A 5477-nucleotide genomic window follows, 5' to 3' on the forward strand; every position below is an offset into this window, starting at 1 on the left:
CCCCCCCCCCCCCAAAAAAAAAATACAAAATCATGGTAAGCCAATCACAGGTAGAGTTGGGCGAGTGATTGAAACCACGCATAGTTTGAAACACAAGTGAGTCAGTCAAGCGAGAGACAGGTAAGTGATCCCAAATCATCCAAAAGTAACCTTCTGTAAATGGAAGTACTGTATAGCCATTACCTTTCCCTCCAAGAAATTAAAGGGATGAATGCAATCGTGAAATGCACATTATGCCCTGGGCAAAAGTTCCTGTCCACGTCGGTGTCAAGCAACATTAGCCTAATTTAAAGGGACACCAGGCAAGCCTGATGCTTTTTCTCTACGAAACTCCCCCTCGCACGGTCTGAAGCTCTTCCTTTTCTTTGCGTCTTCCGTCAAGGGTTTTCGCTGCTTCTTCGTCTGCTCTGCCATTATACACACGTTTGCAACAGTCTCTAGCGTTTCGTTAGCCTGCCTCGGTCGGCGGGTAGGATACACCGAACTTGCAAGTGGGATATTCTTCCTACAGGCAGTAGGGGCGGGCGAGAGAGCCTTCATTCGCCCTGTAATGAGTCATTTAACCATATACCGACTTACGAAGATGATTAATTAACACGAAAACGTTGCCTGGTGTCCCTTTAAACTTACACTAACATCTTTCAACGTTGCATGCTTCCACGAAATTAGAGGCCATGATCACCGAAGGAGAAGGAGACAGTGCCACAAAACCTAAGCAACTGAAGCTTGATTTTAAGCCCCCACCAGACGTTTTGTCTAGGACCGAACTAAACAAACTGTAAGTCAGTCACTGTATGTACTGGAGGATATGCTGCCATTATCTACATTATGAGTCGAACTCATTCAGGGCACTAATTGCCAAAATACCGGTCAGAGGAGAGGTAGCCCTACCGTGTAGAAAAATGTTTTTGAACTATATAGACGCCCAATAGGCTACTCAAATAAATGTGGAGTATTGATCCACTTTATAAACATAATATCTAGGCTACATGGCATTTGACTGGAGGCAACTTTGTCCCTAAGCAACATTGACATTTTTAGATTTGTGTACAATAATGTATTATATTGTAAGTGTCCATTTAATTACAGTATTCATATTTATCATAAATAATTGAACATACACATGTTGTTTAATTTCCATTAAAGGGGGGTGGAGGTGGGGTCACATTTGAGCATTTAAAAATGTACTTTCTGAAGTAACTATTTACTTTACAAAGTTGGTAACTGAATGAATAATTGAGTTACTTTTTGGAAGAAGTAACTAGTAACTGTAACTAATTACTTTTTAAAAGTAACTTGCCCAACACTGATAATGACAAACAAATCATTGTTTTATTATGTTTTGTGACTAAAGCAAAGTATTACCATAAAAATGACCAAAAACAATATGAATGAAAACCTATGAATCTTCATGAACTTTGAACCTTTACATCACAAGTTATTGCCGCAGAAATGTCTTGAGACAGTGAAATATGTCAGCTGCAGCTTCTTTCATGGGTGGAATTGTTGGACGAAACATTTTATGAAATTTGCACCTTTTTGTCATAAGATACTGTATTGGCCTTTGTAGTGTCTGAACTGAGATGCTAAACTATGACCTTGGGTGCTGTCTGAATCTAACCATTAAAACAGTCAATACAATACTTCTTTGGAAATCTTGCTTTTTGAGTGATGTTAATGTAAAAATATTTCTCTTTACAGCTAAAAATTTGGCATTGTATGGAAGGGCCACACAATCAGACACATGGTCATGCCTCAGTGAGGCCTACAATGCCATAGATGGAAATCGTGACCCATATTTTCATCATGGATCCTGCACCCACACTGATAGTCATAAAAATCCCTGGTGGAGGGTTGATCTTTTGAGCCCGTACATAATCACTTCAGTCGTCATCACCAATAGAGCAGACTGCTGCTCTGAAAGACTCAATGGAGCTCAGATTCGTATCGGCAACTCCCTGCTGGACAATGGCAATAGCAATCCACTGTGAGTTTCAAAATGGCTCTGGTACATAAATGATTGAAGGTGACAGAGAGTTGAAAAGCTATAGATATTGAATATCAACTTCAACTATATCAACTTCTTCCCCCTGGTACCATTGCACTGTACAAAAAAAGATTAATACATTAACATGTCAATCAAGCAATCAGTGTTCTGTTTCATATAATGTTGCTGAATATGTGACACACAGAATGAACATAAAGCACTATAACTCTTTACTTTCAGGGCAGGGGTCATATCCCCCATCCCAGCTGGCAGATCCCTCAGCTTCACATGGGATAATGGAGTACAGGGACGCTATGTTTCTGCCTGGACACAACAAGGTTTTGACACTTTGTGAGGTTGAGGTGTATGGATATCCAGCTCCAACAGGTAAGAGTTGTCCTTGTAAATAAAGCATGTGACAAAATACTCAAACTACTGTATTTTTTAAAGTGATATACAGTAGCTGATGCTCATTGCTTCTTATTTGAAATAGGAAACATATCAGGTTGGGGTCTGTGAAGTGTGCTATGGGGTTGGGATTTGATACAGTTGTTGTATTAGTATGGCTGTGTCTTAATCATTGTTTGGTGATTTTTCTTGATTCGTTAGTGTGTTGGTGTATAATTATGACCGCCGCGCAGCGAAGCGGCGGTCATATAGGTTTAGTTAGATTTTTTCTTTTTTTTCTTTTATTTATTTTTGTTCTTTTTTTTTTTCTTTTTCGCATGTCCAAATTTCCGTCAATGATTCCCGAGACACTGAAAGACCGGGGTAGACGAAACTTGGTGGGCATGTAACCCCATATGGATAGCATGGAACAATTGTTTTTCGTTTTGATCTGTAGCCCCCCCGCTGGAATGCACCCCCCGAAAGGAGGGTAGGGCAGACACAGTTTTCTGTGAATATCTCGAGAACTGTAAGGTTTAGGAGGACCATTTTTTTTTGTATGTTGATCTCAAGGGACCATGTCAACCCATTCCATAACCACTCATTTCATGTATAGCGCCACCTAGTTAAACACAAAAAAGTAAAAATGAGGTGTTGTAATTGCAGGTATCTGTGACCTAACATAGTCAAAACTGCACGAAATTGGAAGTGTAGGATCATTATGACACCCTCTGAATGCACGCCAAGTTTCATGGAATTCCGTTCATGGGGGGCCACACAATAAATCAATTTATGTTACTATACACCAACTGGCCTGTAGGTGGCCGGAGACAGTTTTCTGTGAATATCTCGAGAACCGTAGGGCATAGGAGGTCCACCTTTTTTTTGGATGTTGATCTCAAGGGGCCATGCCAACCCATCCCATTACCACTTATTTCATGTGTAGCGCCACCTAGTTAAAAATTAAAAAGCAAAAAATTAGGTGTTTTCATCACAATATCTCTGGCTGACATGGTCAAAACTGCACGAAATTGAAAGTGTAGGATCATTATGACACCCTCCGAATGCATGCCAAGTTTTGTGAACTTTCGTTCATGGGGGGCCTTACAATAAAATAATTTATGTGTACATTTAGTGACCGTACACCAACAAGGATTCCCGGGACACTGAAAGACCGGGGTACACGAAACTTGGTGGGCATGTAACCCCACATGGATAGCATGGAACCATCATTTTTCGTTTTGATCTGTAGCCCCCCTGCTGTACTGGACCCCCCGAAAGGAGGGTAGGGCAGACACAGTTTTCTGTGAATATCTTGAGAACCGTAGGGCCTAGGATGACCAATTTTTTCTGTATGTTTGCCTCCAGGGGTCATGTTAACCCATTTCATGTGCACACATGTGCATAAACAGATACACACGCACACACACACATACATTCACAGTAATCATACGTATGACACATACTCACACAGTAGACATATGTACGCTTGCATGCACAGGCACATACGCAGGCACACACACAAGCACGCACATACACACACACACACACACACACACACAAACACACACACACACACACACACTCACACACACACACACACACCCACACACATAACATAAACATAACACAAACAATCAAGAATTATGAACAGGCAAGATGGAGGTGGGGTTGTGTGAAATCTATGAACTAATCATGTTTTGGTACTTGTTGTCTAGCAGATACCAGTGAGAATTGAGTGTGGATAATGCAATTTAGTGAGACAGTTAGAATCATATAGGCCTTTCAGTGTGATTTCTTTTTGTGGAAAAAATGTGCTGGACTGGGCGGCGGTCATATTTTGTACCGCTCTGCGGTACATCTAGTTTGGTAGCTAATTTGGTGTTCTTTCATTGTTTCCATGCAGGTAAGAATGTGGCGTTAAAAGGGAGAGCAACGCAGTCAGACCTTTATGGAGATGGATTTGCAAATAATGCCATCGATGGGAATCGTGATGGCATATATGGTCATGGTTCCTGTACTCACACAGAAGCTCATCTCAACCCTTGGTGGAGAGTGGATTTGCTCCAAAATCATAAAGTCTTCTCTGTGGTAATCACTAACTCTGTGGATTACATTCCCAGTAGACTGAATGGGGCTGAAATACGAATAGGAAATTCTTTGGAGCAGAATGGTATCAACAACCCCAGGTAAAAATGGTCTCAATTTCTTGACAAATGCACAGTATATGACACAGATACTACATTGCGACCAATGTCCCTAAATGTAATACTGTCCTTGTTATTGTCCTCTGAAGAGATACTTTATGTATGAGTGTGTGTGTGTGTGTGTGTGTATGTGTTGTGTGTGTGCCTATGTGTGTGTATGTTACTCTACATAATCTGTGACAGACTACTAAAATAATGGTATAGTGTACTGTAGACCTATGCACATGGACCCTGTATTAGTATTAGTATTCAAATCCTGTTTTAATTTCCAGATGTGCAGTGATCTCCTCTATTCCTGCTGGGTTCTCTGAGACCTTTGAGTGTCATGGGATGGAGGGACGCTATGTTACCGTGGTGATTCCTGGACGTGCAGAGTGTCTAACACTCTGTGAAGTGGAGGTATGTACCCTTTCAACAAGGTAAACAAAAACAATGCTTGAACATTCTATTTGGGCCCCAATCTACTTCCTCTGCATTAAGATAACATATGGAATGTTAAAAAGGAAGTCTTGTGGGGCCAACTATGATGCTGATAATGAAAATTCCATGAAAGGGTCTATATGGATCACCACTGGATTAAAGTCCAGAACTACACAATAAGACCACACACAATAAATGGACAGTTACAGGACTGTGAGAGACTTTTCTGTGAATACTACAAAAGTGTAATGGATTAGGATCACAGACTGCGCCTTTAACTGAATCCAGTTTCACATTAAACCTAGCCTGGGAACGCCCATGAGAACCTTTGTGATCCCAGGCTACATTAAACCGATAATTCAGTTTAATTTCTGTATTTCCTCTACGGGCTCATTCCCTATCCTATCCCATGCTCCAATTCATTTCCTTCTCCCTTCTCCTGCTCTCATGCTATTTCTGTCTCTCGCTCTCTCGCT

At 41.0% G+C, this 5477-nt stretch overlaps 1 pseudogene; it reads left to right on the plus strand.

The window, feature by feature from the left end:
* The first annotated feature begins 674 nt into the window (after window positions 1–674).
* Window positions 675–5260, plus strand: LOC143119641 (uncharacterized; annotated as a pseudogene).
* Window positions 5261–5477: the final 217 nt, after the last annotated feature.

The sequence above is a fragment of the Alosa pseudoharengus genome, unplaced genomic scaffold (assembly GCF_046254945.1).
Source record: "Alosa pseudoharengus isolate Yale_2024_CS ecotype anadromous, Long Island Sound unplaced genomic scaffold, YU_APseudo_1.1 YU_APseudo_1.1_scf_12, whole genome shotgun sequence".
Taxonomy (NCBI): Eukaryota; Metazoa; Chordata; class Actinopteri; order Clupeiformes; family Clupeidae; genus Alosa; species Alosa pseudoharengus.